The sequence below is a fragment of the Aedes aegypti genome, chromosome 2, assembly GCF_002204515.2.
Source record: "Aedes aegypti strain LVP_AGWG chromosome 2, AaegL5.0 Primary Assembly, whole genome shotgun sequence".
In the NCBI taxonomy this organism is placed as follows: Eukaryota; Metazoa; Arthropoda; class Insecta; order Diptera; family Culicidae; genus Aedes; species Aedes aegypti.
Genome location: NC_035108.1, coordinates 307,985,249 through 307,996,127, shown reverse-complemented (window position 1 = coordinate 307,996,127; position 10,879 = coordinate 307,985,249).

Sequence of the window (10,879 nt, the reverse complement as noted above, 5' to 3'; positions counted from 1 at the left end):
TGTAACACATCCGATAAACCCTTTGTCTCACGACAAACAGTGCATCTGATGCTTCATATATCGGCTCTACGCGCGCGTAATGAGGTGTTGAAATCATGCTGCTGCGAGAGTAATGGCCCTCTTAGATTATTCCAATTCTATGTTGTTGATCGCTAGAGACGATTTTTTCCATCCTTGCTCTTGTAAGCAAACCAACCAAATAATAATGATTTTGCCACACATTTTTGAATTACTTACACTGAGATATGATTCATTTTATTTAGTTAACATCTATACAGATAACACTGAATCAACAATTTCACGCCACAATACTCGGTTCGTGGCCGCATCTCTCCATTCTCGGATCTGCCCCACGCTCTCCAAATCGATATGCACTTGATCCGCCCATCTAGCTCGCTGCGCTCCACGCCTTCTTGTACCAACCGGATCCAAAACGAACACCATCTTTGCAGGGTTGCTGTCCGGCATTCTTGCAACATGCCCTGCCCATCGTATCCTTCCAGCTTTGGCCACCTTCTAGATACTTGGTTCGCCGTTGAGTTGGGCGAGCTCATGGTTCATCCTTCGCCGCCACACACCGTTCTCCTGCACATCGCCGAAGATCGTCTTAAGCACCCGACGTTCGAAGACTCCAAGTGCTTGCAGGTCCTCCTCGAGCAACGTCCACGTTTCATGCCCGTAGAGGACTACCGGCCTTATGAGCGTTTTGTACATGGTACATTTGGTGCGGGCGTGAATCTTTTTTGACCGCAGCTTCTTCTGGAGGCCATAGTAGGCCCGTCTTCCACTGATGATGCGCCTCCGTATTTCACGGCTAACGTTATTGTTAGCCGTAAGCAAGGATCCAAGGTAGACAAACTCGTCGACCACCTCGAAAGTATCCCCGTTTATCGTAACACTGCTACCTAGGCGAGCCCTGTCGTACTCGGCTTCACCAGCTAGCATGTACAGTATGGCCCATAAAAAATGCAAAAATTGTTTGAACGTGAATATAGCATCCACAAGCGTTATTTTCATTGTTGTTGATAGTGAATGTAATTTCTGATTATTGTAGTATATTCTGACACAACTTTGCTATCCAGGACAATTTTTGTCATATTTTTCTTACTGTCCTAAATAATGTAATAAAGCAAATAAGTTCAAAGGTTTTGTCCGCCCAACGCTAGAAACAGCGTCTAATTGTCGTATACTCTGGTGATAAACTTTCCACCTTCAAAAATCACACTTTATTGTTGAAAATTTTAGTTTGTTTGGTATCAGAGGATGCAGGAGTTCTTAGAGAACGTGTTTTTCGTGATAAGAATAAAATATTTTGCCAGGGTCATAGTTTTGAAGGCATTTGCGTCTTATAGGTTTGATACGCCTTTATTTTTTGTTAAGGTTAAATAAAAAATAAATACGGAGGCCTATAACAGATTTTTGAGGATGAAATTCGTTTGTCTCGGTTGGAGACAACTTATATCAATAATAGCTCATAGGTTTTGAGCAAAACGGAGCCGCTTATCACACTTATATGAAGGTTCAATCAGAGCTCTCCAAAATGAGCCGTTTTTTCGAAAATATGTTTAAGTCTCCAATTACCCAAGTATGAACTAATTTTATCATTTGATATGGGCGTATGCTGGAGATAAGGCCTGTCAAGAATCTCACGCCATCGTTGATGTTTTAGAAGCTTTCATCACACAGATATTGATCTCGACGTCCACATGACAAAATTTGAAGGTATGCTTCCAACTCCTCTCTGGTAAGGTGAAAGTAACAGATAAAAATCATGTCCAAATCAAAAAAACGGAGTCTGAATAGATTTAACATTACAAGTAATGAATAATACTTATGTTTCTTTCACATTTTCTATGTAAAAACTAACATAAAACATAGTATGACGATTTTCGCATTTTTTTATGGGCCATACTGTACTTTGTCTTGGCCGCATTCACCACCAGTCCAACTTTTGCTGCCTCGAGTTTCAGGCGGGTGTACAGATCTGCCACCTTTGCAAATGTTCGGCCGACGATGTCCATATCATCCGCGAAGCAAACAAATTGACTGGATCTCGTAAAAATCGTACCCCGGCTGTTAAGCCCGGCTCTCCGCATAACACCTTCTAGCGCAATATTGAACAACAGGCACGAAAGTCCATCACCTTGTCGTAGTCCCCGGTGGGATCCAAACGAACTGGAGTGTTCGCCTGAAACCTTCACACAATTTTGCACTCCTTTCATCGTCGCTCTTATCAATCTCGTGAGCTTCCCGGGAAAGCTGTTCTCGTCCATGGTTTTCCATAGCTCTACGCGGTCGATACTGTCGTATGCCGCCTTGAAATCGATGAAAAGGTGATGCGTTGGGACCTGGTATTCACGACATTTTTGGAGGATTTGCCGTACAGTAAAGATCTGGTCCGTTGTCGATCGGCCGTCAACGAAGCCGGCTTGATAACTTCCCACGAACTCGCTTACTATAGGTGATAGACGACGGAAGATGATCTGGGACAATACTTTGTAGGCCGCATTTAGAATGGTGATCGCTCGAAAGTTCTCACAATCTAACTTGTCGCCTTTCTTGTAGATGGGGCATATTACCCCTTCCTTCCACTCCTCCGGTAGCTGTTCTGTTTCCCAGATTGTGCCTATCAGCCGGTGCAGACAAATGGCCAGCCTCTCCGGATCCATCTTTATGAGTTCAGCTCTGATACCATCCTTACCAGCAGCTTTATTGTTCTTGAGCTGGTGAATGGCATCCTTAACCTCCCTCAAAGTGGGGGCTGGTTGGTTTCCACCTTCCGTAGTACTGACGAAGGCATTTCCTCCGTTATCCCGTCCTTCATTGCCTGTGCTCTCAGCGCCATTCAGGTGCTCGTCGAAGTGCTGCTTCCACCTTTCGATCACCTCACGCTCGTCCGTCAGAATGCTCCCATCCTTATCCCTGCACATCTCGGCACGCGGCACGAAGCCGTTGCGGGATGCGTTGAGCTTCTGATAGAACTTACGCGTTTCTTGAGACCGGCATAGCTGTTCCATCTCCTCGCAATCCGTCTCCTCCAGGCGGCGTTTTTTCTCCCGAAAGAGGCGGGTCTGCTGTTGCAGTTTCCGTTTATACCGTTCCACGTTCTGGCGGGTCCCTTGCTGCAGCATGACCGCCCGCGCTGCATTCTTCTCCTCCAAAACCTCCAGGCACTCCTCGTCGAACCAATCGTTCCGTCGACTCCGTCCCACGTACCCGACGTTGCTCTCAGCTGCATCGTTGATGGCTGCTTTTACTGTTCTCCAGCAGTCCTCAAGAAGGACTTCGTCCAGCTCACCCTCTTCCGGTAATGCAGCCTCGAGGTGCTGCGCGTATGCCGCTGCGACATCCGGTTACTTGAGCCGCTCTAGGTCATACCGAGGCGGCTGTTGGTACCGTACGTTGTTAACGACGGATTGTTTTGGGCGCAGTTTGACCATCACCAGATAGTGGTCGGAGTCGATGTTTGCGCCACGATAGGTCCTGACGTCGATAATGTCGGAGAAGTGCCGACCATCAATCAGAACGTGGTCGATTTGCGATTCTGTCTGCTGTGGTGATCTCCAGGTGTACCGATACGGGAGGCTGTGCTGGAAATAGGTGCTACGAATGGCCATATTCTTGGAGGCGGCAAAATCAATTAGTCGTAGGCCGTTTTCGTTCGTCAGCCGGTGGGCGCTGAACTTTCCAATCGTCGGTCTGAATTCCTCCACCTGGCCAACCTGAGCATTTAGATCTCCTATGATGATTTTGACGTCGTGGCTTGGGCAGCTGTCGTACTCGCGTTCGAGCTGCGCATAAAAAGCGTCTTTATCATCATCAGTGCTTCCGGAGTGAGGGCTGTGCACGTTTATTATGCTGAAGTTGAAGAACCGGCCTTTGATCCTCAACTTGCACATTCTCTCATTGATCGGCCACCACCCGATCACGCGCCTCTGCATATCATCCATCACTATAAAAGCTGTTCCCAGCTCATGTGTATTGCCGCAGCTCTGGTAGATGGTATGGTTACCTCTAAACGTTCGCACCATTGATCCCTTCCAACACACTTCCTGCAACGCTACGATGCCGAATCCGCGGTCCTTCAGCAGTTCCACGTACCGAGCTTCCAATCGCTAGTCCCTTTACGTTGCTGTGGTCTTCGCCTATTGTCCCGGTTCGTATTCTCTCGTTGATTATTCGTTATTTCATTTTTTTACGACTGGCTTGCAGGGCCTGACACCAACCCCCTAGATTTCCGGAGGACCATTCCCCATAAATGTTCGGAGGACCATAGTGCACAGTTTAGCTTAGATTCCTTCTCTGGCACTCGGACGATGATCAGCCGCCCCTGACATGGGGAACAGACACTGTTGTGAGCCGCTCCTAACATGGAGTACAGACGCTCAAGGTTTTCAAAAGCAAAAGCAAAATCAAACCCCCCCTTCCTTGTCAGCATACGACCAAAGTTCCCACCAGGGGTTGGTTACCCGATCTTTCCTAAGGTTACTCGTACCCCGGCCAGTACCGCGAGGAGGTAGGGATAGGAGTTGCTGGGCAAGAGGCTAAGGACCGCACAGAGAGGTCTATTTTATTCCTTCAGGTACGCGAGGTACCAATGGTACGCCATGCCCAGCCATATTTACCAACCACTGAGATATGAGCATACGATTCTATGACATTTCCCGGAAAACCATTTCCCGGAATGCCGTTTCCCGGAAATCATTTCTCGGAATGACCCATTTCCCGGAAACCCATTTTCCGAAATGCCACTTCCCGGAATGTACTAAAAATAAACTTTTGCGGAACCCGAAAATTCGTAGCGATTAATTAGCAGCTATTCAGCAAGATCGTAGCTAAGTATAGTAGGTTTCAATCCCACCGGTCGAGGGTTTTTAGGATTGGAAAATTCTTCTACTTTTGAGGGCATAGAGTTTCTTTGTCAATTGGTGAAGAATATTCTCAGTTAATAACTGTTGGAGTGCTGATATGAACATAGAGCCGAGAAGCAGTTGAAACGTCATGCCAGAAAGAAAAACAAGAAGATGATACCAATTGAAACACAATCAGATCATAAAGTTCAAGCTAGTGTCTAATTCCAAAGGTGCGGAAGGAGTTAAAAGAAGCGTCACAAGCCTTATACAAATGACAAGAAGAAAGTTGGTCCAATATCTTAAAATTGTACGTGACATAATTTGTGTATAATCCGGGATTGCCAAAAGTCATGGAATTCACGACACAGTAGCCATGCAGAGCAAATCGCAGTCAGCGAAGCCAGTGAAATTCAGCCTATCGGTGCTGTAGGCAAAATGCCTAGAATGTAGTAAAACACCCGTTGCTAAAAGCAACCCAAAACTACTGTATAAAATGTTATATTTTCCGGAACATTTCCCGCATTTACAGCCTTCGATGACATTAATGATTTAGAAAATTCATGCACTCAAAATAGGCTACTTGATGAGATTCACGTTTTCAAACTACTGTAATAAGAAGAGTTACGTGAGTTTCGCGACATTCAAGCCCACTACTATTGCCATTCCCAGCCCTGATATAATCCAATTACCTTAATACCTTAGTACTTAATAGAAAAACTTTAGTTTGAAAGAAGGGAAAATTTATTATGTTTAATATAAGCAGCCTTTTCGCCAAAAATATTTCTGTCAATATGATTCAGAAGAACGGCAAATTTTCAAAAGAAGGGTGATTTCCGATGAAAATGGCAGTACCGTGATTCGGGGTGTAGTTGATAAGTGGGGAGAAGTTGATCATTCCCGTACCCACATATATAAACTGCCAGGAGAGCTATTATCCGTTTCCAATTATCTCAAGTTATGTCATATCGTATAACCTGATAACTGCTCTTCATGTTTCTAAATTTGGTTCGTCGTTCAAGATAGTTATACCATAGAAAAAACAGATTTTTGAGGAAATGTTCGATGAACTGTTGAAGGGTTCTACCCCAAACATTCGACTATTGCCAAGGCTATATAAAGAAACCATTTAAATGAACTGTTTCGCACATTCCATATGTGTTCTGTGATCCTGGTTTTATATTTGCATTGAGGATAAAAAATCATTTTCAGAGATAGAAATGTTCTTTTTGTGAGCTAGTTGTAAATTTCAAAGAAAATTGCATACCTTTAGGCGCTTTATTTGCTGTATTCTGGATTTCACAACATTCAATTCTAAAATTGACCGATTTATCAAAAAGTTGTAAGATTTTTGAGACTTGATTCGGGATCAGTGATCCCAAATTTAGTAAATAGCATATCTCCAAAGATGGTTAAAAGGAAAAAGATGATCGACTCTTTATTTTGCCATACATTTTGCCGACGACACGATATTCAAGTAACACTACTGCCATCTGTTGAGTGAAAAGCGCGTAAACATTATTTTCGACTAAATTAAAATAATCGTGCAATTACAAAACGATGATGAATCAAAACAAACACGCTTTGAAAAATTTACACAGGAATGAGTACAACTCACATCATATCAGGCTCTTCTGGACCAACACAAAATTGGTGGAATTTTTACACATACTAAAATAAATATTCCTGTGCTGTTTTTTTTTCTTCTTCTCTTACATTTTATGGCATTTATAAATGATTGGCAATATCGAACATCCCCGATTGAGCTGTGTAGCTTTTCTTAAGCGTGAATGTCACAAACGAACACTTCAACATCTGGTGGTCACTAGGAGAACGTTTTTTTAGTTAGCTTTTGACTCACCAGAGCGGCGCTATTCATGTCTCCTAGAAAAGACAGGAGTCGGTTATCTTTTTCCTTCTAATCATCTTTGATATCTCTTTATTTTAGGAAACGAGTCACAGTAATTGATCAACTTCACCCCGGAATCAAAAATTCCATTTTTTGATTTCTAAAAAATGTTTTTGTTATTCTGATAACAATTCGTAAAAAATTCGTTTGTATAATTCGATAAACAGCCAATCAATACAGGTCTAAAAAATATTTGGATGAGAATACATACATCCTACAAGAAATTATAGAACAGAATCGCTCAAAAGTGATCAACTTCATCCCATTTTACGGTAGCTATGACTGAATTGTATGTTGTTTTTTTATCAGTTTGAACATTATTGATTGTTCAAATAGCATAACTCGAAAGAACAGCCTATGTAAGGAAGAAGGGCAATTGTCCAATGAAAATGTAGACAGTGGGGACAATAATAATTATACCAGAATAACACAAAAATGAACCGGACAAAAACTTTCTCACAGGGTGCACAAAAATGATATAGAGGCTTAAAATGTCTTAAGACTATTTACTAATAGTATTTAGTCTTAAAGTAAGTCAATAACTTGAAACCTTTAGAAGGGAAATTAAATCCAGATAATTGGTCTACGTGATATATAAATAGACTTATCAAGCTTGTAATTAGATACAGTTAAACCTCCATGAGTCGATGTTCCATTACTCAATATCGACTCATGGAACCATATTAAAAATCAAATTTCATGGTTACTATGATGGTCCCCTCAAACGGCTTTCCATAGCATTGCTGTTCCATGACTCGATATTTCCATGAGTCGATGGTCCCTTCAATATCGACTCATGGAGGGTTGACTGTAGTCTGAAAAAAACTAACTTTTAAAAATGTCGATCCATTACAAAAACTGAAAATATGGTGAGATAGCTACATGATAATATTTTATTTCAAAATTTGCAAATGTTTTTAATGGCTTTCGCAGGAATATGTTTAATTATTATGCTTCTAAATTATCCGGTAAAACTGCTTTCCAAATTAGAATATCAAATATATAGACAAAAGCTAAAATCACGTTGCCTGTTGCTTAATTTTAAATTTTAAAATAGTTTTATTCAACATAAAAAATGAGGATGCAATTAAGCATTGAAATATCAATGAAATATTACCGCCATGCGGGGTGACATTGGGCTTAGGGGTGACTAAAATCATTCTTTTCGATGCATTTCGTGGCTTGTATAAACGTCGAAAAACTAATCCATGACAATTAAGTGACTCTTTACAAAGTATTCTTGGAGCTTGTTTGCACATTGCTTTCATGGTTCAGATATTACTTTGCTTTAAAAAATGGTATAGAACCGGAAATTTCTTATTTTATGTACCATTGAGTAGTTTTCCGGGAAACGGGTCATTTCGGGAAATATCTTTCCGGGAAATGGGATATCCGGGAAATGATTTCCGGGAAACGTCTTTCCGGGAAATTGTATAGAACCTGAGCATACGTTTATTCTCACGAAAAATGCTTAACCTTCCTTAGTCCCTGACAAAAACTTACAAATTGTGACATTGGGTCGTTTTCGACCCTTTTGACCGAATTTAGTTCTGTTCGGCCTAAATTAAAGGCACACATGTCTTATTTCAGAAACCCTCCCGGATATCCGAATTTGGTCACTGTGGCCACCGGGAACCTGCTACATCTGAAAAAAGTCCCTTTAGAGACCCTTACTTTGACAACCTGTAGTAACTAAACAAGTAATCTGAACCGTGCTCATATTGTTGAATAGACATTCACGTGGACTGGGAATAGGTATTCTCAAATCATTTAGTTATTCATAACCCGGAACATCCGAAAAGTAAGTTTCCAAGGCAGATTTGTATATACAATTCATATCGGTACTATTCGGTTGATGGATATTTTGGCCTATTTTTTTTTGTAATAAGGAACCAATTACCGGCGCATATCCTCTGAAAATATCGGTCCAGTATGGTCCATGCGGAACCGGTTCCTGGAGTCCCGGAAGGTTGGCCAATCTGGACAATTCAATGAAATTACTTGGATTTATGCCCCAAAACCAAATAAATTGTGTCCAATTCTTTACGATTTTTCTATTTTTGGATGTGTTTTGCCAAAAGGATGAAAGGATGATTATTCTGATCCTTTTGGAGCACCGGAATGGCCACCGAGAAACCTGTAATATGGGACCACAAAGTTTTAGTACTAAAAGTAGGCATGCAACGGCTCAATCTTCATGATTTTGAATACCTGTGACTCTTCCAGTTCAATTATTGATAAATGACCACTTTGGTTCTTCTGGCCCACCAAAATAACCCTGGAATGACCACCGGAGATACCCGTATTGTGGGACATTTCAGTTTTTGTACCAAAACTAGGCATGCGACGGCTCAATCTACATGATTATGAATACCTGTGACTCCTCTACTTCAATTATTGATGAATGACCACCTTGGTTCTTCTGGCCCACCGAAATAACTCAGGAATGACCACCGGAGATGCCCATATTGTGGGACATTTCAGTTTTTGTACCAAAACTATAGGCATGCGATGGCTCAATCTTCATGATTTTGATTTTGGTGAAGCAGAGTATCAATTTTCGTTGAAAATCTAGATTATTAGTCTAGTCTAATTTTATTTAGCTGCATTGGAATACATGTTCGATGCAGTGCAAAAGTAAACTTATTAATCATTGTTATGGTTCCATGAATCTATATTGAGTACTGGAACATCGAAATGAAGGTTTCATTTTAGATCCATATTTCGCTCCAAACATAAAGTAAAAAATGTTTACGTTTTACTCAGCAACATTCAGAAATATGAATAAATCTAAGAAACAGTTCAAAATTTCACACAATATTTTATACGCTATCTCCGTTCACTGCTTCAACATCGTTGACCCAATCAAACTCCCACCAAAGTGCTTCAGTTCAATTCATTACCCATCAAACGCCTTCCAACGCTTTCCAACAATGACCACCGTATCCATCCAACCTCTGTCACACCCGAGCAAAAAGTTAGCAGATCGTATTTCCAATCACATCGAACACACCCGATAATTGAATCAAGATTCGATCTAGACTTTATTCAATTCTAATCCTCACTCGGCCACTCCTCGCAGTGTTTTGTCCCTTCTCCTCCCACGTCAAAATAAACTCAAGCTCCCTGTCGAGACTGCTGCTCATTCACAAAATCGGAATGGCGTTCCCTGGAACTGCTTTCACTATGAATCAACTTCACCGGGACTGATAAAGTTTCGAAGGGGTTCTACTTGCCGTTGCTCCATAAGGGGGAGGAGATCAGTTCAGTTCAACTTTGGCAAACACTATCACAATAGTTGATCTGATTTGCGAATCAAGCGAATTCCTCGGATCGTGGTGAGAAACATAATTCAGTTCGTGCTAAAATGATGACAAATCAAGGGATGCTCTCAGTGGGACTGCAAAATGAAATTTGGATTTGCCACTAATGCTGCTGCTACTGCTGGGCGAGGAAAAGTTATCGTTTTCCTGATGGCCACCCCTTTTTTCCGGTCCGGCGAGGCTGACAACGATGCTGTGTCCGGTGTGTTTGGAGAGTTGGTGCACGCTTCGACGAAGTTGTTGTTGTCAGTTGGCAAGAAAAGGCTTGGTGTGGGTTGAAAAGTGAGCATTTTTGCTTTATTGTTTTAACCTCTGCTGTGGGGAATGTCATCATATTGTCTTAGTACTCCAAACTGATCAACATCTGACATGATACTGCTTTCTAGCTGAATTCATGATTTTCTTGATTTTCTTGATTCTCTTGATTGACTTGATTGTCTTGATTTTCTTGATTCCCAAGATTTTCTTGATTCTCTTGATTCTCTTGATTCCCTTGATCCTCTTGCTTATCTTCATTCTGTTGAATTAGTCCGATACTCTTTAATCTTTTGCTTCACTCGATTTTATTGATTTGCTAATTTGGAATGCATTCATTGTCCAGCACACCAAACTGAATGTGGATTGATCTTTCTCACAGGGATTTTGTCATTTGGTTTGCAGCGGAGAAATTCCAGAAAAAAAAAACGGGAGAATTTTTCTCGCTGTTTATTACTCTTTTGAAAAGCAATCTACTTGGGCAAATCCAATTTTCTTGTTCAACAAATATCTTGTTAAGAAGATTTTCTTTCGTTTTGGGC